Source organism: Pleurodeles waltl, chromosome 12, assembly GCF_031143425.1.
Source record: "Pleurodeles waltl isolate 20211129_DDA chromosome 12, aPleWal1.hap1.20221129, whole genome shotgun sequence".
In the NCBI taxonomy this organism is placed as follows: domain Eukaryota; kingdom Metazoa; phylum Chordata; class Amphibia; order Caudata; family Salamandridae; genus Pleurodeles; species Pleurodeles waltl.
The window spans coordinates 126,040,750-126,068,558 of record NC_090451.1 but is presented as its reverse complement, the minus strand read 5'-3'; the positions used below and the strand labels follow the sequence as shown (position 1 = coordinate 126,068,558).

The window sequence follows — 27,809 nt, the reverse complement described above, 5'->3', positions numbered from 1 at the left end:
AATGTCAGATTTTTGAAAGCAATATACCATTACGCCTGCTGGACTCTTCTGGTTGCGGGGATATATAGGGCTTGTAGGTTCATCAAGAACCCTAGGTATCCAGAGAAAATAAATGAGCTGCACCTTTCAGTGGGTTTTCATTCTATACCGGGTATACTGCAATTAATTTGCCGAAGTATATAGAGTGAAAAATAGGTATCAAGAAAACCTTTCTATTTCCAAAATGGGCACAAGATAAGGAGTGAAGGAGCAGTGGTTATTTGCACATCTCTGAATTCTGGGGTGCCCACACTAGCATGCGAATTAAAGGGCATTTTTCAAATAGACGTCTTTTTTACACACTGTCTTATATTTGGAAGGAAAAAATGTAGATAAAGACAAGGGGCAGTAACTCTTGTTTTGCTATTCTATGTTTCCCCAAGTCTCCCGATAACATTTTTTACCTCACTTGTGTGGGTAGGCCTAGCGCCCGCGACAGGAAGTGCCCCAAAACACAACGTGGACACATCAAATTTTCCCAAAGAAAACCAAAACCTAGGTAAAAGACATTGTCATTTGCAACGCCAATAGCTCTAACTCTCACAAATGTGAGACCTTTCGCATTGCAAATGCTTGTTTTTTTGTGCAGGCAAGTGTGCGTGGAGCCTGCTTTGGTTCTTAAGACCTCAGACCTAAAGCAAAGCTTAGACAGAAACATAGCAATGTGCCCTTTGCACACAGTTAGAGATCCTACTAAATGGAGTCATATATAGGTCTGCTCGGCCATTTTGCACAATTTTGTTGTGATATAAAGTTTCGGTAGAGCTCAATGAGAGCTGGTAGTTATGGCCGAGTGGTTAAGGTGATGGGCTTGAAATCCTTTGGGGGTTCCCTGCACGGGTTTGAATCCTGCTGACTACCTCTGTTGTTTATTTTAAACCTGATTTTTAAAATAACTGTGAAGAACACATTTACCAACTTTATTTGGGAAGATAGATAATTTACTTTAAATCTTTATTTAACAGAGGTTCGATTTTATTTTGCAGAGAGAAGAGCGGGTGACCGCGTGGGGAGAACAAATGATTTGTTAAACCTTCCATTTGAAGGTGATCTAAGCAGAATGAAGCAAAACAACAGCAGCGCCAATCAGCCGATTTCTTGGAGTCCACGGTTTAGGAGTTTACTTAGAAGGAGACTGTAAAAGAGTTTTAAAATTAGGGACCTATTGGTAGAGTCACTGTTTATGCAAATTGAAGGGTCAGAAGGGAGATGCGTCATTAAGATCTGTAAAAATCCATCTCTGGCAGCGGTGGGATTTGAACCCACGCCTCCAAAGAGACTGGAGCCTTAATCCAGCGCCTTAGACCGCTCGGCCACGCTACCTGTTGCTCTCAGTGTGTCTGTGCACTTCATGAGCACCGTAACCCTGAGTCTCCTCACTTAGTGTGGAAAGTCGAGTTGATAAACCATTTCATGGACATGATTACAATGTCGGGAGGGTGATGTGGTAATTGAAGGTTATCTCTCTTACTCAGTCACTGCACAAGTCTTCTCCCACCTGCTCGGACCTAGTGCAATCACCTTAAAAGACAACACTCTCCCGAGCAATGACTTCCAACCAAGGTATAAGCACCTGCTCTACATAGGCAATGTGACTCCATCATTTTCTAATGAAACAAGTGTTCATACTGGTGGGCTCATTTCTTTGGGTGGGATCTAATGAATGAGCAGTTCATTCAAAAATAACTGAGGAGTTGCACGTATTCATGACATCAGCCCTATTGCCGCACCCAGTCTCCCCAACATACTGTTTAGCTTTCCAGTGACGTCATGTCTTGTGTGGCCTATTCACATTCCGCTGTTAATATTTTTTAGCCAATAGAATTTCACAGGCTCCCGTCTTTGAGCTCACATTGAAAAGGCACAAGTCCCAAAATGCAACCGGGTGCTGTTTAAAACTCCAGCACTGGTGGGCGGTGCCCCAGGTGACATGGGGTCCACCTGGATGCCCTGACTGCCTTTTCACGTGACAGTCACAGACACACTCAGGACAGAGGTTCAAAAGCTATTCTGAAAGAAGTAAGGACAACAGGCCCACGTGAAACTAAACTTTTTAAATAGATGATTTTTGTTTCTATTGACCTGGTTCTCACTCGTTCTGCGCGCCAAGTCAAATGTAAATGAGCCCCGCAATAAAAATGCACAGAGGATGGTAAAATTCACTTCACTCTGCGCTCGTTGATGCTGAGAGCATGGTTGTCAGCCCGCACGCTTGTTATTTTGATGTGGAATTACTTGATTGCTTTGTGATAATTTTCATTACTCCGAATTGCAAGCTCCCCTACCCCAGTAATAATGTTTGAGGTATTGCTTCCCTACCACACCAACAAGGCCACCCTCTGACCAAGTCCTTTGCCTCTCTTCAGAACTGCCATAAGCCCCTCCATGCACTAGGAACTTTTTGCTTGACGACCATCTAGGCGTCCTTGGAATATTGATATTTAGAAGTAACAATGTTTGTTTATTTTAACTAACTGACCTTTTTAGGGTCTCGCTTGATAGACTCTGTAGTATTCAGTAAAGGGCTTGGAGCCCGCATGTCTCTCACCATTTTTTTATTTATGTGGCACTCTTCTTTACAGTTTCCTAATTCATCAAGGCATGTCTTGCATCATTTCCGTTCCTCTCTGTAGAGCAGCGACCAAGCGTTGATTGATTCAGCTTAATCAGTGCCTGACCGCTGCTCCCCACCTGATCAAGGTACTATTTTTTCCTTTTACCTTCTAGTGCCCTGCAAACAGAAGGCTTGTGACTGGCAAAAACATGCCCAGCAGGACAACCAAAACTGTTAAGTTTTAAATTTAAATCGAACTTTCTTTTATTTTGCCAAATCGTCTTTTCCCACGTTCCACGCATGTTTTCTTTTGCTTTTGTTCGTGGGCACTCTTCTCAAAAGATGACGATTAGCTCGTTTAAAATATTGCAAATCAACAGTGTTTCTTTATTATGTGTAAATTCTGAAATTAATCTTTAACACATAATCCTGCGGTACACTTCAATCCACCCCACTCCAATCTTCCCCACTACAATCCACCCCATCCAGACCACTTCACCCACACTAATCCACCTCACTCCAGTCCAAATCACTCACCCGAATCCAATCCACTCTAACTCATCCTACTCCAATCCTCTCCACCCACCCCAAGCAAATCTGTCTCACTCCAATGTGCCCCACTATAATAAAAAACAATCTGCACCACTCCAAAACAATCTGTCCCACTTCGATCCAAAACAATCTGCCCCACTCCAATCTGCCCGACTCCACTTCAAAACAATCTCCCCTACTCCAATTCAAAACAATCTACCCCACTGCAATCTGCTGCACTCCAATCAAAAACAAACTACCACACTGCAATCCAAAACAATCTGCCATACTGCAATCGAAAACAATCTGTCCCACCCAAGGCAGTGGTGGCTGGTGCACTTTGAAAGGAGTTGGTGGGAGGGAAAAATAGTTCATCTGAAGCTAAGTGAAGAAATTGGAATAAAATAGTGCATTTTAACCCCTTCGCTGCCAGCCTTTTCCCCCTCAGGTGGCAGGCATTTTTTTGGCTATTTGGGGCAGGGCGCGCTTAGGCCCTCATAGATTTTTGTCCACATAAGCTATCCACGCCAAATTTGCGTCCTTTTTTTCCAACATCCTAGGGATTCTAGAGGTACCCAGACTTTGTGGGTTCCCCTGAAGGAGACCAAGAAATTAGCCAAAATACGGTAAACATTTTGTTTTAAAAAAGAAAAAAATGGAAAAAAGGGCTGGAGAAGAAGGCTTGTGGTTTTTGTCCCTGAAATTGGCATCAACAAAGGGTTTGCACTGCTAAAATCACCAGCTTCCCAGCTTTCAGGGACAGGCAGACTTGAATCAGAAAACCCAATTTTTCAACACAATTTTGGCATTTTACTGGGACATACCCCATTTTTACGATTTTGTGTGCTTTTAGCCTCCTTCCAGTCAGTGACAGAAATGGGTGTGAAACCAATGCTGGGTCCCAGTAACCTAAACATTTTTGAAAAGAAGACAACATTCTGAATTCAGCAATGGGTAACTTGTGTAGATCTTACAAGTGTTTCCTACAGAAAATAACAACTGAAATAAAAAAAAAATATTGAAATTGAGAAGAAAAAAACAGCCATTTTCCTCTACGTTTTACTCTGTAACTTTTTTCTGCAATGTCAGATTTTTGAAAGCAATATACCATTACGCCTGCTGGACTCTTCTGGTTGCGGGGATATATAGGGCTTGTAGGTTCATCAAGAACCCTAGGTATCCAGAGAAAATAAATGAGCTGCACCTTGCAGTGGGTTTTCATTCTATACCGGGTATACTGCAATTAATTTGCCGAAGTATATAGAGTGAAAAAAAGGTATCAAGAAAACCTTTCTATTTCCAAAATGGGCACAAGATAAGGAGTGAAGGAGCAGTGGTTATTTGCACATCTCTGAATTCTGGGGTGCCCACACTAGCATGCGAATTAAAGGGCATTTCTCAAATAGACGTCTTTTTTACACACTGTCTTATATTTGGAAGGAAAAAATGTAGATAAAGACAAGGGGCAGTAACTCTTGTTTTGCTATTCTATGTTTCCCCAAGTCTCCCGATAACATTTTTTACCTCACTTGTGTGGGTAGGCCTAGCGCCCGCGACAGGAAGTGCCCCAAAACACAACGTGGACACATCAAATTTTCCCAAAGAAAACCAAAACCTAGGTAAAAGACATTGTCATTTGCAACGCCAATAGCTCTAACTCTCACAAATGTGAGACCTTTCGCATTGCAAATGCTTGTTTTTTTGTGCAGGCAAGTGTGCGTGGAGCCTGCTTTGGTTCTTAAGACCTCAGACCTAAAGCAAAGCTTAGACAGAAACATAGCAATGTGCCCTTTGCACACAGTTAGAGATCCTACTAAATGGAGTCATATATAGGTCTGCACGGCCATTTTGCACAATTTTGTTGTGATATAAAGTTTCGGTAGAGCTCAATGAGAGCTGGTAGTTATGGCCGAGTGGTTAAGGTGATGGACTTGAAATCCTTTGGGGGTTCCCTGCACGGGTTTGAATCCTGCTGACTACCTCTGTTGTTTATTTTAAACCTGATTTTTAAAATAACTGTGAAGAACACATTTACCAACTTTATTTGGGAAGATAGATAATTTACTTTAAATCTTTATTTAACAGAGGTTCGATTTTATTTTGCAGAGAGAAGAGCGGGTGACCGCGTGGGGAGAACAAATGATTTGTTAAACCTTCCATTTGAAGATGATCTAAGCAGAATGAAGCAAAACAACAGCAGCGGCAATCAGCCGATTTCTTGGAGTCCACGGTTTAGGAGTTTACTTAGAAGGAGACTGTAAAAGAGTTTTACAATTAGGGACCTATTGGTAGAGTCACTGCTTATGCAAATTGAAGGGTCAGAAGGGAGATGCGTCATTAAGATCTGTAAAAATCCATCTCTGGCAGCGGTGGGATTTGAACCCACGCCTCCAAAGAGACTGGAGCCTTAATCCAGCGCCTTAGACCGCTCGGCCACTGTTGCTCTCAGTGTGTCTGTGCACTTCATGAGCACCGTAACCCTGAGTCTCCTCACTTAGTGTGGAAAGTCGAGTTGATAAACCATTTCATGGACATGATTACAATGTCGGGAGGGTGATGTGGTAATTGAAGGTTATCTCTCTTACTCAGTCACTGCACAAGTCTTCTCCCACCTGCTCGGACCTAGTGCAATCACCTTAAAAGACAACACTCTCCGAGCAATGACTTCCAACCAAGGTATTAGCACCTGCTCTACATAGGCAATGTGACTCCATCATTTTCTAATGAAACAAGTGTTCATACCGGTGGGCTCATTTCTTTGGGTGGGATCTAATGAATGAGCAGTTCATTCAAAAATAACTGAGGAGTTGCACGTATTCATGACATCAGCCCTATTGCCGCACCCAGTCTCCCCAACATACTGTTTAGCTTTCCAGTGACGTCATGTCTTGTGTGGCCTATTCACATTCCGCTGTTAATATTTTTTAGCCAATAGAATTTCACAGGCTCCCGTCTTTGAGCTCACATTGAAAAGGCACAAGTCCCAAAATGCAACCGGGTGCTGTTTAAAACTCCAGCACTGGTGGGCGGTGCTCCAGGTGACATGGGGTCCACCTGGATGCCCTGACTGCCTTTCACGTGACAGTCACAGACACACACAGGACAGAGGTTCAAAAGCTATTCTGAAAGAAGTAAGGACAACAGGCCCACGTGAAACTAAACTTTTTAAATAGATGATTTTTGTTTCTATTGACCTGGTTCTCACTCGTTCTGCGCGCCAAGTCAAATGTAAATGAGCCTCGCAATAAAAATGCACAGAGGATGGTAAAATTCACTTCACTCTGCGCTCGTTGATGCTGAGAGCATGGTTGTCAGCCCGCACGCTTGTTATTTTGATGTGGAATTACTTGATTGCTTTCTGATAATTTTCATTACTCCGAATTGCAAGTTCCCCTACCCCAGTAATAATGTTTGAGGTATTGCTTCCCTACCACACCAACAAGGCCACCCTCTGACCAAGTCCTTTGCCTCTCTTCAGAACTACCATAAGCCCCTCCATGCACTAGGAACTTTTTGCTTGACGACCATCTAGGCGTCCTTGGAATATTGATTTTTAGAAGTAACAATGTTTGTTTATTTTAACTAACTGACCTTTTTAGGGTCTCGCTTGATAGACTCTGTAGTATTCAGTAAAGGGCTTGGAGCCCGCATGTCTCTCACCATTTTTTTATTTATGTGGCACTCTTCTTTACAGTTTCCTAATTCATCAAGGCATGTCTTGCATCATTTCCGTTCCTCTCTGTAGAGCAGCGACCAAGCGTTGATTGATTCAGCTTAATCAGTGCCTGACCGCTGCTCCCCACCTGATCAAGGTACTATTTTTTCCTTTTACCTTCTAGTGCCCTGCAAACAGAAGGCTTGTGACTGGCAAAAACATGCCCAGCAGGACAACCAAAACTGTTAAGTTTTAAATTTAAATCGAACTTTCTTTTATTTTGCCAAATCGTCTTTTCCCACGTTCCACGCATGTTTTCTTTTGCTTTTGTTCGTGGGCACTCTTCTCAAAAGATGACGATTAGCTCGTTTAAAATATTGCAAATCAACAGTGTTTCTTTATTATGTGTAAATTCTGAAATTAATCTTTAACACATAATCCTGCGGTACACTTCAATCCACCCCACTCCAATCTTCCCCACTACAATCCACCCCATCCAGACCACTTCACCCACACTAATCCACCTCACTCCAGTCCAAATCACTCACCCGAATCCAATCCACTCTAACTCATCCTACTCCAATCCTCTCCACCCACCCCAAGCAAATCTGTCTCACTCCAATGTGCCCCACTATAATAAAAAACAATCTGCACCACTCCAAAACAATCTGTCCCACTTCGATCCAAAACAATCTGCCCCACTCCACTTCAAAACAATCTCCCCTACTCCAATTCAAAACAATCTACCCCACTGCAATCTGCTGCACTCCAATCAAAAACAAACTACCACACTGCAATCCAAAACAATCTGCCTTACTGCAATCGAAAACAATCTGTCCCACCCAAGGCAGTGGTGGCTGGTGCACTTTGAAAGGAGTTGGTGGGAGGGAAAAATAGTTCATCTGAAGCTAAGTGAAGAAATTGGAATAAAATAGTGCATTTTAACCCCTTCGCTGCCAGCCTTTTCCCCCTCAGGTGGCAGGCATTTTTTTGGCTATTTGGGGCAGGGCGCGCTTAGGCCCTCATAGATTTTTGTCCACATAAGCTATCCACGCCAAATTTGCGTCCTTTTTTTCCAACATCCTAGGGATTCTAGAGGTACCCAGACTTTGTGGGTTCCCCTGAAGGAGACCAAGAAATTAGCCAAAATACAGTAAAAATTTTGTTTTAAAAAAGAAAAAATGGAAAAAAGGGCTGGAGAAGAAGGCTTGTGGTTTTTGTCCCTGAAATTGGCATCAACAAAGGGTTTGCACTGCTAAAATCACCAGCTTCCCAGCTTTCAGGGACAGGCAGACTTGAATCAGAAAACCCAATTTTTCAACACAATTTTGGCATTTTACTGGGACATACCCCATTTTTACGATTTTGTGTGCTTTTAGCCTCCTTCCAGTCAGTGACAGAAATGGGTGTGAAACCAATGCTGGGTCCCAGTAACCTAAACATTTTTGAAAAGAAGACAACATTCTGAATTCAGCAATGGGTAACTTGTGTAGATCTTACAAGTGTTTCCTACAGAAAATAACAACTGAAATAAAAAAAAAATATTGAAATTGAGAAGAAAAAAACAGCCATTTTCCTCTACGTTTTACTCTGTAACTTTTTTCTGCAATGTCAGATTTTTGAAAGCAATATACCATTACGCCTGCTGGACTCTTCTGGTTGCGGGGATATATAGGGCTTGTAGGTTCATCAAGAACCCTAGGTATCCAGAGAAAATAAATGAGCTGCACCTTGCAGTGGGTTTTCATTCTATACCGGGTATACTGCAATTAATTTGCCGAAGTATATAGAGTGAAAAATAGGTATCAAGAAAACCTTTCTATTTCCAAAATGGGCACAAGATAAGGAGTGAAGGAGCAGTGGTTATTTGCACATCTCTGAATTCTGGGGTGCCCACACTAGCATGCGAATTAAAGGGCATTTCTCAAATAGACGTCTTTTTTACACACTGTCTTATATTTGGAAGGAAAAAATGTAGATAAAGACAACGGGCAGTAACTCTTGTTTTGCTATTCTATGTTTCCCCAAGTCTCCCGATAACATTTTTTACCTCACTTGTGTGGGTAGGCCTAGCGCCCGCGACAGGAAGTGCCCCAAAACACAACGTGGACACATCAAATTTTCCCAAAGAAAACCAAAACCTAGGTAAAAGACATTGTCATTTGCAACGCCAATAGCTCTAACTCTCACAAATGTGAGACCTTTCGCATTGCAAATGCTTGTTTTTTTGTGCAGGCAAGTGTGCGTGGAGCCTGCTTTGGTTCTTAAGACCTCAGACCTAAAGCAAAGCTTAGACAGAAACATAGCAATGTGCCCTTTGCACACAGTTAGAGATCCTACTAAATGGAGTCATATATAGGTCTGCACGGCCATTTTGCACAATTTTGTTGTGATATAAAGTTTCGGTAGAGCTCAATGAGCGCTGGTAGTTATGGCCGAGTGGTTAAGGTGATGGGCTTGAAATCCTTTGGGGGTTCCCTGCACGGGTTTGAATCCTGCTGACTACCTCTGTTGTTTATTTTAAACCTGATTTTTAAAATAACTGTGAAGAACACATTTACCAACTTTATTTGGGAAGATAGATAATTTACTTTAAATCTTTATTTAACAGAGGTTCGATTTTATTTTGCAGAGAGAAGAGCGGGTGACCGCGTGGGGAGAACAAATGATTTGTTAAACCTTCCATTTGAAGGTGATCTAAGCAGAATGAAGCAAAACAACAGCAGCGCCAATCAGCCGATTTCTTGGAGTCCACGGTTTAGGAGTTTACTTAGAAGGAGACTGTAAAAGAGTTTTAAAATTAGGGACCTATTGGTAGAGTCACTGTTTATGCAAATTGAAGGGTCAGAAGGGAGATGCGTCATTAAGATCTGTAAAAATCCATCTCTGGCAGCGGTGGGATTTGAACCCACGCCTCCAAAGAGACTGGAGCCTTAATCCAGCGCCTTAGACCGCTCGGCCACGCTACCTGCTGCTCTCAGTGTGTCTGTGCACTTGATGAGCACCGCAACCCTGAGCCTCCTCACTGAGTGTGGAAAGTCGAGTTGATAAACCATTTCATGGACATGATTACAATGTCGGGAGGGTGATGTGGTAATTGAAGGTTATCTCTCTTACTCAGTCACTGCACAAGTCTTCTCCCACCTGCTCGGACCTAGTGCAATCACCTTAAAAGACAACACTCTCCGAGCAATGACTTCCAACCAAGGTATAAGCACCTGCTCTACATAGGCAATGTGACTCCATCATTTTCTAATGAAACAAGTGTTCATACTGGTGGGCTCATTTCTTTGGGTGGGATCTAATGAATGAGCAGTTCATTCAAAAATAACTGAGGAGTTGCACGTATTCATGACATCAGCCCTATTGCCTCACCCAGTCTCCCCAACATACTGTTTAGCTTTCCAGTGACGTCATGTCTTGTGTGGCCTATTCACATTCCGCTGTTAATATTTTTTAGCCAATAGAATTTCACAGGCTCCCGTCTTTGAGCTCACATTGAAAAGGCACAAGTCCCAAAATGCAACCGGGTGCTGTTTAAAACTCCAGCACGGGTGGGCGGTGCCCCAGGTGACATGGGGCCGACCTGGATGCTCTGACTGCCTTTCACGTGACAGTCACAGACACACACAGGACAGAGGTTCAAAAGCTATTCTGAAAGAAGTAAGGACAACAGGCCCACGTGAAACTAAACTTTTTAAATAGATGATTTTTGTTTCTATTGACCTGGTTCTCACTCGTTCTGCGCGCCAAGTCAAATGTAAATGAGCCCCGCAATAAAAATGCACAGAGGATGGTAAAATTCACTTCACTCTGCGCTCGTTGATGCTGAGAGCATGGTTGTCAGCCCGCACGCTTGTTATTTTGATGTGGAATTACTTGATTGCTTTGTGATAATTTTAATTACTCCGAATTGCAAGCTCCCCTACCCCAGTAATAATGTTTGAGGTATTGCTTCCCTACCACACCAACAAGGCCACCCTCTGACCAAGTCCTTTGCCTCTCTTCAGAACTACCATAAGCCCCTCCATGCACTAGGAACTTTTTGCTTGACGACCATCTAGGCGTCCTTGGAATATTGATATTTAGAAGTAACAATGTTTGTTTATTTTAACTAACTGACCTTTTTAGGGTCTCGCTTGATAGACTCTGTAGCATTCAGTAAAGGGCTTGGAGCCCGCATGTCTCTCACCATTTTTTTATTTATTTGGCACTCTTCTTTACAGTTTCAAAATTCATCAAGGCATGTCTTGCATCATTTCCGTTCCTCTCTGTAGAGCAGCGACCAAGCGTTGATTGATTCAGCTTAATCAGTGCCTGACCGCTGCTCCCCACCTGATCAAGGTACTATTTTTTCCTTTTACCTTCTAGTGCCCTGCAAACAGAAGGCTTGTGACTGGCAAAAACATGCCCAGCAGGACAACCAAAACTGTTAAGTTTTAAATTTAAATCGAACTTTCTTTTATTTTGCCAAATCGTCTTTTCCCACGTTCCACGCATGTTTTCTTTTGCTTTTGTTCGTGGGCACTCTTCTCAAAAGATGACGATTAGCTCGTTTAAAATATTGCAAATCAACAGTGTTTCTTTATTATGTGTAAATTCTGAAATTAATCTTTAACACATAATCCTGCGGTACACTTCAATCCACCCCACTCCAATCTTCCCCACTACAATCCACCCCATCCAGACCACTTCACCCACACTAATCCACCTCACTCCAGTCCAAATCACTCACCCGAATCCAATCCACTCTAACTCATCCTACTCCAATCCACTCCACCCACCCCAAGCAAATCTGTCTCACTCCAATGTGCCCCACTATAATAAAAAACAATCTGCACCACTCCAAAACAATCTGTCCCACTTCGATCCAAAACAATCTGCCCCACTCCAATCTGCCCGACTCCACTTCAAAACAATCTCCCCTACTCCAATTCAAAACAATCTACCCCACTGCAATCTGCTGCACTCCAATCAAAAACAAACTACCACACTGCAATCCAAAACAATCTGCCATACTGCAATCGAAAACAATCTGTCCCACCCAAGGCAGTGGTGGCTGGTGCACTTTGAAAGGAGTTGGTGGGAGGGAAAAATAGTTCATCTGAAGCTAAGTGAAGAAATTGGAATAAAATAGTGCATTTTAACCCCTTCGCTGCCAGCCTTTTCCCCCTCAGGTGGCAGGCATTTTTTTGGCTATTTGGGGCAGGGCGCGCTTAGGCCCTCATAGATTTTTGTCCACATAAGCTATCCACGCCAAATTTGCGTCCTTTTTTTCCAACATCCTAGGGATTCTAGAGGTACCCAGACTTTGTGGGTTCCCCTGAAGGAGACCAAGAAATTAGCCAAAATACAGTAAAAATGTTGTTTTAAAAAAGAAAAAAATGGAAAAAAGGGCTGGAGAAGAAGGCTTGTGGTTTTTGTCCCTGAAATTGGCATCAACAAAGGGTTTGCACTGCTAAAATCACCAGCTTCCCAGCTTTCAGGGACAGGCAGACTTGAATCAGAAAACCCAATTTTTCAACACAATTTTGGCATTTTACTGGGACATACCCCATTTTTACGATTTTGTGTGCTTTTAGCCTCCTTCCAGTCAGTGACAGAAATGGGTGTGAAACCAATGCTGGGTCCCAGTAACCTAAACATTTTTGAAAAGAAGACAACATTCTGAATTCAGCAATGGGTAACTTGTGTAGATCTTACAAGTGTTTCCTACAGAAAATAACAACTGAAATAAAAAAAAAATATTGAAATTGAGAAGAAAAAAACAGCCATTTTCCTCTACGTTTTACTCTGTAACTTTTTTCTGCAATGTCAGATTTTTGAAAGCAATATACCATTACGCCTGCTGGACTCTTCTGGTTGCGGGGATATATAGGGCTTGTAGGTTCATCAAGAACCCTAGGTATCCAGAGAAAATAAATGAGCTGCACCTTGCAGTGGGTTTTCATTCTATACCGGGTATACTGCAATTAATTTGCCGAAGTATATAGAGTGAAAAATAGGTATCAAGAAAACCTTTCTATTTCCAAAATGGGCACAAGATAAGGAGTGAAGGAGCAGTGGTTATTTGCACATCTCTGAATTCTGGGGTGCCCACACTAGCATGCGAATTAAAGGGCATTTCTCAAATAGACGTCTTTTTTACACACTGTCTTATATTTGGAAGGAAAAAATGTAGATAAAGACAAGGGGCAGTAACTCTTGTTTTGCTATTCTATGTTTCCCCAAGTCTCCCGATAACATTTTTTACCTCACTTGTGTGGGTAGGCCTAGCGCCCGCGACAGGAAGTGCCCCAAAACACAACGTGGACACATCAAATTTTCCCAAAGAAAACCAAAACCTAGGTAAAAGACATTGTCATTTGCAACGCCAATAGCTCTAACTCTCACAAATGTGAGACCTTTCGCATTGCAAATGCTTGTTTTTTTGTGCAGGCAAGTGTGCGTGGAGCCTGCTTTGGTTCTTAAGACCTCAGACCTAAAGCAAAGCTTAGACAGAAACATAGCAATGTGCCCTTTGCACACAGTTAGAGATCCTACTAAATGGAGTCATATATAGGTCTGCACGGCCATTTTGCACAATTTTGTTGTGATATAAAGTTTCGGTAGAGCTCAATGAGCGCTGGTAGTTATGGCCGAGTGGTTAAGGTGATGGGCTTGAAATCCTTTGGGTGTTCCCTGCACGGGTTTGAATCCTGCTGACTACCTCTGTTGTTTATTTTAAACCTGATTTTTAAAATAACTGTGAAGAACACATTTACCAACTTTATTTGGGAAGATAGATAATTTACTTTAAATCTTTATTTAATAGAGGTTCGATTTTATTTTGCAGAGAGAAGAGCGGGTGACCGCGTGGGGAGAACAAATTATTTGTTAAACCTTCCATTTGAAGGTGATCTAAGCAGAATGAAGCAAAACAACAGCAGCGGCAATCAGCCGATTTCTTGGAGTCCACGGTTTAGGAGTTTACTTAGAAGGAGACTGTAAAAGAGTTTTAAAATTAGGGACCTATTGGTAGAGTCACTGTTTATGCAAATTGAAGGGTCAGAAGGGAGATGCGTCATTAAGATCTGTAAAAATCCATCTCTGGCAGCGGTGGGATTTGAACCCACGCCTCCAAAGAGACTGGAGCCTTAATCCAGCGCCTTAGACCGCTCGGCCACGCTACCTGTTGCTCTCAGTGTGTCTGTGCACTTCATGAGCACCGTCACCCTGAGTCTCCTCACTTAGTGTGGAAAGTCGAGTTGATAAACCATTTCATGGACATGATTACAATGTCGGGAGGGTGATGTGGTAATTGAAGGTTATCTCTCTTACTCAGTCACTGCACAAGTCTTCTCCCACCTGCTCGGACCTAGTGCAATCACCTTAAAAGACAACACTCTCCCGAGCAATGACTTCCAACCAAGGTATAAGCACCTGCTCTACATAGGCAATGTGACTCCATCATTTTCTAATGAAACAAGTGTTCATACTGGTGGGGTCATTTCTTAGGGTGGGATCTAATGAATGAGCAGTTCATTCAAAAATAACCGAGGAGTTGCACGTATTCATGACATCAGCCCTATTTCCGCAGCCAGTCTCCCCAACATACTGTTTAGCTTTCCAGTGACGTCATGTCTTGTGTGGCCTATTCACATTCCGCTGTTAATATTTTTTAGCCAATAGAATTTCACAGGCTCCCGTCTTTGAGCTCACATTGAAAAGGCACAAGTCCCAAAATGCAACCGGGTGCTGTTTAAAACTCCAGCACTGGTGGGCGGTGCCCCAGGTGACATGGGGTCCACCTGGATGCCCTGACCGCCTTTTCACGTGACAGTCACAGACACACACAGGACAGAGGTTCAAAAGCTATTCTGAAAGAAGTAAGCACAACAGGCCCAAGTGAAACTAAACTTTTTAAATAGATGATTTTTGTTTCTATTGACCTGGTTCTCACTCGTTCTGCGCGCCAAGTCAAATGTAAATGAGCCCCGCAATAAAAATGCACAGAGGATGGTAAAATTCACTTCACTCTGCGCTCGTTGATGCTGAGAGCATGGTTGTCAGCCCGCACGCTTGTTATTTTGATGTGGAATTACTTGATTGCTTTGTGATAATTTTAATTACTCCGAATTGCAAGCTCCCCTACCCCAGTAATAATGTTTGAGGTATTGCTTCCCTACCACACCAACAAGGCCACCCTCTGACCAAGTCCTTTGCCTCTCTTCAGAACTACCATAAGCCCCTCCATGCACTAGGAACTTTTTGCTTGACGACCATCTAGGCGTCCTTGGAATATTGATATTTAGAAGTAACAATGTTTGTTTATTTTAACTAACTGACCTTTTTAGGGTCTCGCTTGATAGACTCTGTAGTATTCAGTAAAGGGCTTGGAGCCCGCATGTCTCTCACCATTTTTTTATTTATGTGGCACTCTTCTTTACAGTTTCCTAATTCATCAAGGCATGTCTTGCATCATTTCCGTTCCTCTCTGTAGAGCAGCGACCAAGCGTTGATTGATTCAGCTTAATCAGTGCCTGACCGCTGCTCCCCACCTGATCAAGGTACTATTTTTTCCTTTTACCTTCTAGTGCCCTGCAAACAGAAGGCTTGTGACTGGCAAAAACATGCCCAGCAGGACAACCAAAACTGTTAAGTTTTAAATTTAAATCGAACTTTCTTTTATTTTGCCAAATCGTCTTTTCCCACGTTCCACGCATGTTTTCTTTTGCTTTTGTTCGTGGGCACTCTTCTCAAAAGATGACGATTAGCTCGTTTAAAATATTGCAAATCAACAGTGTTTCTTTATTATGTGTAAATTCTGAAATTAATCTTTAACACATAATCCTGCGGTACACTTCAATCCACCCCACTCCAATCTTCCCCACTACAATCCACCCCATCCAGACCACTTCACACACACTAATCCACCTCACTCCAGTCCAAATCACTCACCCGAATCCAATCCACTCTAACTCATCCTACTCCAATCCTCTCCACCCACCCCAAGCAAATCTGTCTCACTCCAATGTGCCCCACTATAATAAAAAACAATCTGCACCACTCCAAAACAATCTGTCCCACTTCGATCCAAAACAATCTGCCCCACTCCACTTCAAAACAATCTCCCCTACTCCAATTCAAAACAATCTACCCCACTGCAATCTGCTGCACTCCAATCAAAAACAAACTACCACACTGCAATCCAAAACAATCTGCCATACTGCAATCGAAAACAATCTGTCCCACCCAAGGCAGTGGTGGCTGGTGCACTTTGAAAGGAGTTGGTGGGAGGGAAAAATAGTTCATCTGAAGCTAAGTGAAGAAATTGGAATAAAATAGTGCATTTTAACCCCTTCGCTGCCAGCCTTTTCCCCCTCAGGTGCCAGGCATTTTTTTGGCTATTTGGGGCAGGGCGCGCTTAGGCCCTCATAGATTTTTGTCCACATAAGCTATCCACGCCAAATTTGCGTCCTTTTTTTCCAACATCCTAGGGATTCTAGAGGTACCCAGACTTTGTGGGTTCCCCTGAAGGAGACCAAGAAATTAGCCAAAATACAGTAAAAATTTTGTTTTAAAAAAGAAAAAATGGAAAAAAGGGCTGGAGAAGAAGGCTTGTGGTTTTTGTCCCTGAAATTGGCATCAACAAAGGGTTTGCACTGCTAAAATCACCAGCTTCCCAGCTTTCAGGGACAGGCAGACTTGAATCAGAAAACCCAATTTTTCAACACAATTTTGGCATTTTACTGGGACATACCCCATTTTTACGATTTTGTGTGCTTTTAGCCTCCTTCCAGTCAGTGACAGAAATGGGTGTGAAACCAATGCTGGGTCCCAGTAACCTAAACATTTTTGAAAAGAAGACAACATTCTGAATTCAGCAATGGGTAACTTGTGTAGATCTTACAGTGTTTCCTACAGAAAATAACAACTGAAATAAAAAAAAAATATTGAAATTGAGAAGAAAAAAACAGCCATTTTCCTCTACGTTTTACTCTGTAACTTTTTTCTGCAATGTCAGATTTTTGAAAGCAATATACCATTACGCCTGCTGGACTCTTCTGGTTGCGGGGATATATAGGGCTTGTAGGTTCATCAAGAACCCTAGGTATCCAGAGAAAATAAATGAGCTGCACCTTGCAGTGGGTTTTCATTCTATACCGGGTATACTGCAATTAATTTGCCGAAGTATATAGAGTGAAAAATAGGTATCAAGAAAACCTTTCTATTTCCAAAATGGGCACAAGATAAGGAGTGAAGGAGCAGTGGTTATTTGCACATCTCTGAATTCTGGGGTGCCCACACTAGCATGCGAATTAAAGGGCATTTCTCAAATAGACGTCTTTTTTACACACTGTCTTATATTTGGAAGGAAAAAATGTAGATAAAGACAAGGGGCAGTAACTCTTGTTTTGCTATTCTATGTTTCCCCAAGTCTCCCGATAACATTTTTTACCTCACTTGTGTGGGTAGGCCTAGTGCCCGCGACAGGAAGTGCCCCAAAACACAACGTGGACACATCAAATTTTCCCAAAGAAAACCAAAACCTAGGTAAAAGACATTGTCATTTGCAACGCCAATAGCTCTAACTCTCACAAATGTGAGACCTTTCGCATTGCAAATGCTTGTTTTTTTGTGCAGGCAAGTGTGCGTGGAGCCTGCTTTGGTTCTTAAGACCTCAGACCTAAAGCAAAGCTTAGACAGAAACATAGCAATGTGCCCTTTGCACACAGTTAGAGATCCTACTAAATGGAGTCATATATAGGTCTGCACGGCCATTTTGCACAATTTTGTTGTGATATAAAGTTTCGGTAGAGCTCAATGAGAGCTGGTAGTTATGGCCGAGTGGTTAAGGTGATGGACTTGAAATCCTTTGGGGGTTCCCTGCACGGGTTTGAATCCTGCTGACTACCTCTGTTGTTTATTTTAAACCTGATTTTTAAAATAACTGTGAAGAACACATTTACCAACTTTATTTGGGAAGATAGATAATTTACTTTAAATCTTTATTTAACAGAGGTTCGATTTTATTTTGCAGAGAGAAGAGCGGGTGACCGCGTGGGGAGAACAAATGATTTGTTAAACCTTCCATTTGAAGGTGATCTAAGCAGAATGAAGCAAAACAACAGCAGCGCCAATCAGCCGATTTCTTGGAGTCCACGGTTTAGGAGTTTACTTAGAAGGAGACTGTAAAAGAGTTTTAAAATTAGGGACCTATTGGTAGAGTCACTGTTTATGCAAATTGAAGGGTCAGAAGGGAGATGCGTCATTAAGATCTGTAAAAATCCATCTCTGGCAGCGGTGGGATTTGAACCCACGCCTCCAAAGAGACTGGAGCCTTAATCCAGCGCCTTAGACCGCTCGGCCACGCTACCTGCTGCTCTCAGTGTGTCTGTGCACTTCATGAGCACCGCAACCCTGAGCCTCCTCACTGAGTGTGGAAAGTCGAGTTGATAAACCATTTCATGGACATGATTACAATGTCGGGAGGGTGATGTGGTAATTGAAGGTTATCTCTCTTACTCAGTCACTGCACAAGTCTTCTCCCACCTGCTCGGACCTAGTGCAATCACCTTAAAAGACAACACTCTCCGAGCAATGACTTCCAACCAAGGTATAAGCACCTGCTCTACATAGGCAATGTGACTCCATCATTTTCTAATGAAACAAGTGTTCATACTGGTGGGCTCATTTCTTTGGGTGGGATCTAATGAATGAGCAGTTCATTCAAAAATAACTGAGGAGTTGCACGTATTCATGACATCAGCCCTATTGCCGCACCCAGTCTCCCCAACATACTGTTTAGCTTTCCAGTGACGTCATGTCTTGTGTGGCCTATTCACATTCCGCTGTTAATATTTTTTAGCCAATAGAATTTCACAGGCTCCCGTCTTTGAGCTCACATTGAAAAGGCACAAGTCCCAAAATGCAACCGGGTGCTGTTTAAAACTCCAGCACTGGTGGGCGGTGCCCCAGGTGACATGGGGCCCACCTGGATGCCCTGACTGCCTTTTCACGTGACAGTCACAGACACACACAGGACAGAGGTTCAAAAGCTATTCTGAAAGAAGTAAGGACAACAGGCCCACGTGAAACTAAACTTTTTAAATAGATGATTTTTGTTTCTATTGACCTGGTTCTCACTCGTTCTGCGCGCCAAGTCAAATGTAAATGAGCCCCGCAATAAAAATGCACAGAGGATGGTAAAATTCACTTCACTCTGCGCTCGTTGATGCTGAGAGCATGGTTGTCAGCCCGCACGCTTGTTATTTTGATGTGGAATTACTTGATTGCTTTGTGATAATTTTAATTACTCCGAATTGCAAGCTCCCCTACCCCAGTAATAATGTTTGAGGTATTGCTTCCCTACCACACCAACAAGGCCACCCTCTGACCAAGTCCTTTGCCTCTCTTCAGAACTACCATAAGCCCCTCCATGCACTAGGAACTTTTTGCTTGACGACCATCTAGGCGTCCTTGGAATATTGATATTTAGAAGTAACAATGTTTGTTTATTTTAACTAACTGACCTTTTTAGGGTCTCGCTTGATAGACTCTGTAGTATTCAGTAAAGGGCTTGGAGCCCGCATGTCTCTCACCATTTTTTTATTTATGTGGCACTCTTCTTTACAGTTTCCTAATTCATCAAGGCATGTCTTGCATCATTTCCGTTCCTCTCTGTAGAGCAGCGACCAAGCGTTGATTGATTCAGCTTAATCAGTGCCTGACCGCTGCTCCCCACCTGATCAAGGTACTATTTTTTCCTTTTACCTTCTAGTGCCCTGCAAACAGAAGGCTTGTGACTGGCAAAAACATGCCCAGCAGGACAACCAAAACTGTTAAGTTTTAAATTTAAATCGAACTTTCTTTTATTTTGCCAAATCGTCTTTTCCCACGTTCCACGCATGTTTTCTTTTGCTTTTGTTCGTGGGCACTCTTCTCAAAAGATGACGATTAGCTCGTTAAAAATATTGCAAATCAACAGTGTTTCTTTATTATGTGTAAATTCTGAAATTAATCTTTAACACATAATCCTGCGGTACACTTCAATCCACCCCACTCCAATCTTCCCCACTACAATCCACCCCATCCAGACCACTTCACCCACACTAATCCACCTCACTCCAGTCCAAATCACTCACCCGAATCCAATCCACTCTAACTCATCCTACTCCAATCCTCTCCACCCACCCCAAGCAAATCTGTCTCACTCCAATGTGCCCCACTATAATAAAAAACAATCTGCACCACTCCAAAACAATCTGTCCCACTTCGATCCAAAACAATCTGCCCCACTCCAATCTGCCCGACTCCACTTCAAAACAATCTCCCCTACTCCAATTCAAAACAATCTACCCCACTGCAATCTGCTGCACTCCAATCAAAAACAAACTACCACACTGCAATCCAAAACAATCTGCCATACTGCAATCGAAAACAATCTGTCCCACCCAAGGCAGTGGTGGCTGGTGCACTTTGAAAGGAGTTGGTGGGAGGGAAAAATAGTTCATCTGAAGCTAAGTGAAGAAATTGGAATAAAATAGTGCATTTTAACCCCTTCGCTGCCAGCCTTTTCCCCCTCAGGTGGCAGGCATTTTTTTGGCTATTTGGGGCAGGGCGCGCTTAGGCCCTCATAGATTTTTGTCCACATAAGCTATCCACGCCAAATTTGCGTCCTTTTTTTCCAACATCCTAGGGATTCTAGAGGTACCCAGACTTTGTGGGTTCCCCTGAAGGAGACCAAGAAATTAGCCAAAATACAGTAAAAATTTTGTTTTAAAAAAGAAAAAAATGGAAAAAAGGGCTGGAGAAGAAGGCTTGTGGTTTTTGTCCCTGAAATTGGCATCAACAAAGGGTTTGCACTGCTAAAATCACCAGCTTCCCAGCTTTCAGGGACAGGCAGACTTGAATCAGAAAACCCAATTTTTCAACACAATTTTGGCATTTTACTGGGACATACCCCATTTTTACGATTTTGTGTGCTTTTAGCCTCCTTCCAGTCAGTGACAGAAATGGGTGTGAAACCAATGCTGGGTCCCAGTAACCTAAACATTTTTGAAAAGAAGACAACATTCTGAATTCAGCAATGGGTAACTTGTGTAGATCTTACAAGTGTTTCCTACAGAAAATAACAACTGAAATAAAAAAAAAATATTGAAATTGAGAAGAAAAAAACAGCCATTTTCCTCTACGTTTTACTCTGTAACTTTTTTCTGCAATGTCAGATTTTTGAAAGCAATATACCATTACGCCTGCTGGACTCTTCTGGTTGCGGGGATATATAGGGCTTGTAGGTTCATCAAGAACCCTAGGTATCCAGAGAAAATAAATGAGCTGCACCTTGCAGTGGGTTTTCATTCTATACCGGGTATACTGCAATTAATTTGCCGAAGTATATAGAGTGAAAAATAGGTATCAAGAAAACCTTTCTATTTCCAAAATGGGCACAAGATAAGGAGTGAAGGAGCAGTGGTTATTTGCACATCTCTGAATTCTGGGGTGCCCACACTAGCATGCGAATTAAAGGGCATTTCTCAAATAGACGTCTTTTTTACACACTGTCTTATATTTGGAAGGAAAAAATGTAGATAAAGACAAGGGGCAGTAACTCTTGTTTTGCTATTCTATGTTTCCCCAAGTCTCCCGATAACATTTTTTACCTCACTTGTGTGGGTAGGCCTAGCGCCCGCGACAGGAAGTGCCCCAAAACACAACGTGGACACATCAAATTTTCCCAAAGAAAACCAAAACCTAGGTAAAAGACATTGTCATTTGCAACGCCAATAGCTCTAACTCTCACAAATGTGAGACCTTTCGCATTGCAAATGCTTGTTTTTTTGTGCAGGCAAGTGTGCGTGGAGCCTGCTTTGGTTCTTAAGACCTCAGACCTAAAGCAAAGCTTAGACAGAAACATAGCAATGTGCCCTTTGCACACAGTTAGAGATCCTACTAAACGGAGTCATATATAGGTCTGCACGGCCATTTTGCACAATTTTGTTGTGATCTAAAGTTTCGGTATAGCTCAATGAGTGCTGGTAGTTATGGCCGAGTGGTTAAGGTGATGGGCTTGAAATCCTTTGGGGGTTCCCTGCACGGGTTTGAATCCTGCTGACTACCTCTGTTGTTTATTTTAAACCTGATTTTTAAAATAACTGTGAAGAACACATTTACCAACTTTATTTGGGAAGATAGATAATTTACTTTAAATCTTTATTTAACAGAGGTTCGATTTTATTTTGCAGAGAGAAGAGCGGGTGACCGCGTGGGGAGAACAAATTATTTGTTAAACCTTCCATTTGAAGGTGATCTAAGCAGAATGAAGCAAAACAACAGCAGCGCCAATCAGCCGATTTCTTGGAGTCCACGGTTTAGGAGTTTACTTAGAAGGAGACTGTAAAAGAGTTTTAAAATTAGGGACCTATTGGTAGAGTCACTGTTTATGCAAATTGAAGGGTCAGAAGGGAGATGCGTCATTAAGATCTGTAAAAATCCATCTCTGGCAGCGGTGGGATTTGAACCCACGCCTCCAAAGAGACTGGAGCCTTAATCCAGCGCCTTAGACCGCTCGGCCACGCTACCTGTTGCTCTCAGTGTGTCTGTGCACTTCATGAGCACCGTAACCCTGAGTCTCCTCACTGAGTGTGGAAAGTCGAGTTGATAAACCATTTCATGGACATGATTACAATGTCGGGAGGGTGATGTGGTAATTGAAGGTTATCTCTCTTACTCAGTCACTGCACAAGTCTTCTCCCACCTGCTCGGACCTAGTGCAATCACCTTAAAAGACAACACTCTCCCGAGCAATGACTTCCAACCAAGGTATAAGCACCTGCTCTACATAGGCAATGTGACTCCATCATTTTCTAATGAAACAAGTGTTCATACTGGTGGGCTCATTTCTTTGGGTGGGATCTAATGAATGAGCAGTTCATTCAAAAATAACTGAGGAGTTGCACGTATTCATGACATCAGCCCTATTGCCGCACCCAGTCTCCCCAACATACTGTTTAGCTTTCCAGTGACGTCATGTCTTGTGTGGCCTATTCACATTCCGCTGTTAATATTTTTTAGCCAATAGAATTTCACAGGCTCCCGTCTTTGAGCTCACATTGAAAAGGCACAAGTCCCAAAATGCAACCGGGTGCTGTTTAAAACTCCAGCACTGGTGGGCGGTGCCCCAGGTGACATGGGGTCCACCTGGATGCCCTGACTGCCTTTTCACGTGACAGTCACAGACACACACAGGACAGAGGTTCAAAAGCTATTCTGAAAGAAGTAAGCACAACAGGCCCACGTGAAACTAAACTTTTTAAATAGTTGATTTTTGTTTCTATTGACCTGGTTCTCACTCGTTCTGCGCGCCAAGTCAAATGTAAATGAGCCCCGCAATAAAAATGCACAGAGGATGGTAAAATTCACTTCACACTGCGCTCGTTGATGCTGAGAGCATGGTTGTCAGCCCGCACGCTTGTTATTTTGATGTGGAATTACTTGATTGCTTTGTGATAATTTTCATTACTCCGAATTGCAAGCTCCCCTACCCCAGTAATAACGTTTGAGGTATTGCTTCCCTACCACACCAACAAGGCCACCCTCTGACCAAGTCCTTTGCCTCTCTTCAGAACTACCATAAGCCCCTCCATGCACTAGGAACTTTTTGCTTGACGACCATCTAGGCGTCCTTGGAATATTGATATTTAGAAGTAACAATGTTTGTTTATTTTAACTAACTGACCTTTTTAGGGTCTCGCTTGATAGACTCTGTAGTATTCAGTAAAGTGCTTGGAGCCCGCATGTCTCTCACCATTTTTTTATTTATGTGGCACTCTTCTTTACAGTTTCCTAATTCATCAAGGCATGTCTTGCATCATTTCCGTTCCTCTCTGTAGGGCAGCGACCAAGTGTTGATTGATTCAGCTTAATCAGTGCCTGACCGCTGCTCACCACCTGATCAAGGTACTATTTTTTCCTTTTACCTTCTAGTGCCCTGCAAACAGAAGGCTTGTGACTGGCAAAAACATGCCCAGCAGGACAACCAAAACTGTTAAGTTTTAAATTTAAATCGAACTTTCTTTTATTTTGCCAAATCGTCTTTTCCCACGTTCCACGCATGTTTTCTTTTGCTTTTGTTCGTGGGCACTCTTCTCAAAAGATGACGATTAGCTCGTTTAAAATATTGCAAATCAACAGTGTTTCTTTATTATGTGTAAATTCTGAAATTAATCTTTAACACATAATCCTGCGGTACACTTCAATCCACCCCACTCCAATCTTCCCCACTACAATCCACCCCATCCAGACCACTTCACCCACACTAATCCACCTCACTGCAGTCCAAATCACTCACCCGAATCCAATCCACTCTAACTCATCCTACTCCAATCCTCTCCACCCACCCCAAGCAAATCTGTCTCACTCCAATGTGCCCCACTATAATAAAAAACAATCTGCACCACTCCAAAACAATCTGTCCCACTTCGATCCAAAACAATCTGCCCCACTCCACTTCAAAACAATCTCCCCTACTCCAATTCAAAACAATCTACCCCACTGCAATCTGCTGCACTCCAATCAAAAACAAACTACCACACTGCAATCCAAAACAATCTGCCATACTGCAATCGAAAACAATCTGTCCCACCCAAGGCAGTGGTGGCTGGTGCACTTTGAAAGGAGTTGGTGGGAGGGAAAAATAGTTCATCTGAAGCTAAGTGAAGAAATTGGAATAAAATAGTGCATTTTAACCCCTTCGCTGCCAGCCTTTTCCCCCTCAGGTGCCAGGCATTTTTTTGGCTATTTGGGGCAGGGCGCGCTTAGGCCCTCATAGATTTTTGTCCACATAAGCTATCCACGCCAAATTTGCGTCCTTTTTTTCCAACATCCTAGGGATTCTAGAGGTACCCAGACTTTGTGGGTTCCCCTGAAGGAGACCAAGAAATTAGCCAAAATACAGTAAAAATTTTGTTTTAAAAAAGAAAAAAATGGAAAAAAGGGCTGGAGAAGAAGGCTTGTGGTTTTTGTCCCTGAAATTGGCATCAACAAAGGGTTTGCACTGCTAAAATCACCAGCTTCCCAGCTTTCAGGGACAGGCAGACTTGAATCAGAAAACCCAATTTTTCAACACAATTTTGGCATTTTACTGGGACATACCCCATTTTTACGATTTTGTGTGCTTTTAGCCTCCTTCCAGTCAGTGACAGAAATGGGTGTGAAACCAATGCTGGGTCCCAGTAACCTAAACATTTTTGAAAAGAAGACAACATTCTGAATTCAGCAATGGGTAACTTGTGTAGATCTTACAAGTGTTTCCTACAGAAAATAACAACTGAAATAAAAAAAAAATATTGAAATTGAGAAGAAAAAAACAGCCATTTTCCTCTACGTTTTACTCTGTAACTTTTTTCTGCAATGTCAGATTTTTGAAAGCAATATACCATTACGCCTGCTGGACTCTTCTGGTTGCGGGGATATATAGGGCTTGTAGGTTCATCAAGAACCCTAGGTATCCAGAGAAAATAAATGAGCTGCACCTTGCAGTGGGTTTTCATTCTATACCGGGTATACTGCAATTAATTTGCCGAAGTATATAGAGTGAAAAATAGGTATCAAGAAAACCTTTCTATTTCCAAAATGGGCACAAGATAAGGAGTGAAGGAGCAGTGGTTATTTGCACATCTCTGAATTCTGGGGTGCCCACACTAGCATGCGAATTAAAGGGCATTTCTCAAATAGACGTCTTTTTTACACAATGCCTTATATTTGGAAGGAAAAAATGTAGATAAAGACAAGGGGCAGTAACTCTTGTTTTGCTATTCTATGTTTCCCCAAGTCTCCCGATAACATTTTTTACCTCACTTGTGTGGGTAGGCCTAGCGCCCGCGACAGGAAGTGCCCCAAAACACAACGTGGACACATCAAATTTTCCCAAAGAAAACCAAAACCTAGGTAAAAGACATTGTCATTTGCAACGCCAATAGCTCTAACTCTCACAAATGTGAGACCTTTCGCATTGCAAATGCTTGTTTTTTTGTGCAGGCAAGTGTGCATGGAGCCTGCTTTGGTTCTTAAGACCTCAGACCTAAAGCAAAGCTTAGACAGAAACATAGCAATGTGCCCTTTGCACACAGTTAGAGATCCTACTAAATGGAGTCATATATAGGTCTGCACGGCCATTTTGCACAATTTTGTTGTGATATAAAGTTTCGGTATAGCTCCATGAGAGCTGGTAGTTATGGCCGAGTGGTTAAGATGATGGGCTTGAAATCCTTTGGGGGTTCCCTGCACGGGTTTGAATCCTGCTGACTACCTCTGTTGTTTATTTTAAACCTGATTTTTAAAATAACTGTGAAGAACACATTTACCAACTTTATTTGGGAAGATAGATAATTTACTTTAAATCTTTATTTAACAGAGGTTCGATTTTATTTTGCAGAGAGAAGAGCGGGTGACCGCGTGGGGAGAACAAATGATTTGTTAAACCTTCCATTTGAAGGTGATCTAAGCAGAATGAAGCAAAACAACAGCAGCGCCAATCAGCCGATTTCTTGGAGTCCACGGTTTAGGAGTTTACTTAGAAGGAGACTGTAAAAGAGTTTTAAAATTAGGGACCTATTGGTAGAGTCACTGTTTATGCAAATTGAAGGGTCAGAAGGGAGATGCGTCATTAAGATCTGTAAAAATCCATCTCTGGCAGCGGTGGGATTTGAACCCACGCCTCCAAAGAGACTGGAGCCTTAATCCAGCGCCTTAGACCGCTCGGCCACGCTACCTGCTGCTCTCAGTGTGTCTGTGCACTTCATGAGCACCGCAACCCTGAGTCTCCTCACTTAGTGTGGAAAGTCGAGTTGATAAACCATTTCATGGACATGATTACAATGTCGGGAGGGTGATGTGGTAATTGAAGGTTATCTCTCTTACTCAGTCACTGCACAAGTCTTCTCCCACCTGCTCGGACCTAGTGCAATCACCTTAAAAGACAACACTCTCCGCGCAATGACTTCCAACCAAGGTATAAGCACCTGCTCTACATAGGCAATGTGACTCCATCATTTTCTAATGAAACAAGTGTTCATACTGGTGGGCTCATTTCTTTGGGTGGGATCTAATGAATGAGCAGTTCATTCAAAAATAACTGAGGAGTTGCACGTATTCATGACATCAGCCCTATTGCCGCACCCAGTCTCCCCAACATACTGTTTAGCTTTCCAGTGACGTCATGTCTTGTGTGGCCTATTCACATTCCGCTGTTAATATTTTTTAGCCAATAGAATTTCACAGGCTCCCGTCTTTGAGCTCACATTGAAAAGGCACAAGTCCCAAAATGCAACCGGGTGCTGTTTAAAACTCCAGCACTGGTGGGCTGTGCCCCAGGTGACATGGGGCCCACCTGGATGCTCTGACTGCCTTTCACGTGACAGTCACAGACACACACAGGACAGAGGTTCAAAAGCTATTCTGAAAGAAGTAAGGACAACAGGCCCACGTGAAACTAAACTTTTTAAATAGATGATTTTTGTTTCTATTGACCTGGTTCTCACTCGTTCTGCGCGCCAAGTCAAATGTAAATGAGCCCCGCAATAAAAATGCACAGAGGATGGTAAAATTCACTTCACTCTGCGCTCGTTGATGCTGAGAGCATGGTTGTCAGCCCGCACGCTTGTTATTTTGATGTGGAATTACTTGATTGCTTTGTGATAATTTTCATTACTCCGAATTGCAAGCTCCCCTACCCCAGTAATAACGTTTGAGGTATTGCTTCCCTACCACACCAACAAGGCCACCCTCTGACCAAGTCCTTTGCCTCTCTTCAGAACTACCATAAGCCCCTCCATGCACTAGGAACTTTTTGCTTGACGACCATCTAGGCGTCCTTGGAATATTGATATTTAGAAGTAACAATGTTTGTTTATTTTAACTAACTGACCTTTTTAGGGTCTCGCTTGATAGACTCTGTAGCATTCAGTAAAGGGCTTGGAGCCCGCATGTCTCTCACCATTTTTTTATTTATGTGGCACTCTTCTTTACAGTTTCCTAATTCATCAAGGC

General features: G+C 42.6%; 9 non-coding genes across 9 annotated transcripts; 2 read left to right on the top strand and 7 right to left on the bottom strand.

Moving 5' to 3' along the window:
• Nucleotides 1-1,280: 1,280 nt before the first annotated feature.
• TRNAL-AAG (transfer RNA leucine (anticodon AAG)) lies at nucleotides 1,281-1,362 on the bottom strand. The gene has a single exon. It is a non-coding gene; the product is annotated as a tRNA-Leu (tRNA).
• A 3,661-nt stretch (nucleotides 1,363-5,023) lies between these two features.
• On the top strand, nucleotides 5,024-5,105 carry TRNAS-UGA (transfer RNA serine (anticodon UGA)). The gene has a single exon. It is a non-coding gene; the product is annotated as a tRNA-Ser (tRNA).
• A 380-nt stretch (nucleotides 5,106-5,485) lies between these two features.
• TRNAL-AAG (transfer RNA leucine (anticodon AAG)) lies at nucleotides 5,486-5,568 on the bottom strand. Its single transcript has one exon. It is a non-coding gene; the product is annotated as a tRNA-Leu (tRNA).
• Nucleotides 5,569-9,666: 4,098 nt separating this feature from the next.
• On the bottom strand, nucleotides 9,667-9,748 carry TRNAL-AAG (transfer RNA leucine (anticodon AAG)). Its single transcript has one exon. It is a non-coding gene; the product is annotated as a tRNA-Leu (tRNA).
• A 4,121-nt stretch (nucleotides 9,749-13,869) lies between these two features.
• Nucleotides 13,870-13,951, bottom strand: TRNAL-AAG (transfer RNA leucine (anticodon AAG)). Its single transcript has one exon. It is a non-coding gene; the product is annotated as a tRNA-Leu (tRNA).
• Nucleotides 13,952-17,595: 3,644 nt separating this feature from the next.
• TRNAS-UGA (transfer RNA serine (anticodon UGA)) lies at nucleotides 17,596-17,677 on the top strand. The gene has a single exon. It is a non-coding gene; the product is annotated as a tRNA-Ser (tRNA).
• A 380-nt stretch (nucleotides 17,678-18,057) lies between these two features.
• TRNAL-AAG (transfer RNA leucine (anticodon AAG)) lies at nucleotides 18,058-18,139 on the bottom strand. Its single transcript has one exon. It is a non-coding gene; the product is annotated as a tRNA-Leu (tRNA).
• A 4,122-nt stretch (nucleotides 18,140-22,261) lies between these two features.
• On the bottom strand, nucleotides 22,262-22,343 carry TRNAL-AAG (transfer RNA leucine (anticodon AAG)). Its single transcript has one exon. It is a non-coding gene; the product is annotated as a tRNA-Leu (tRNA).
• Nucleotides 22,344-26,451: 4,108 nt separating this feature from the next.
• On the bottom strand, nucleotides 26,452-26,533 carry TRNAL-AAG (transfer RNA leucine (anticodon AAG)). Its single transcript has one exon. It is a non-coding gene; the product is annotated as a tRNA-Leu (tRNA).
• Nucleotides 26,534-27,809: the final 1,276 nt, after the last annotated feature.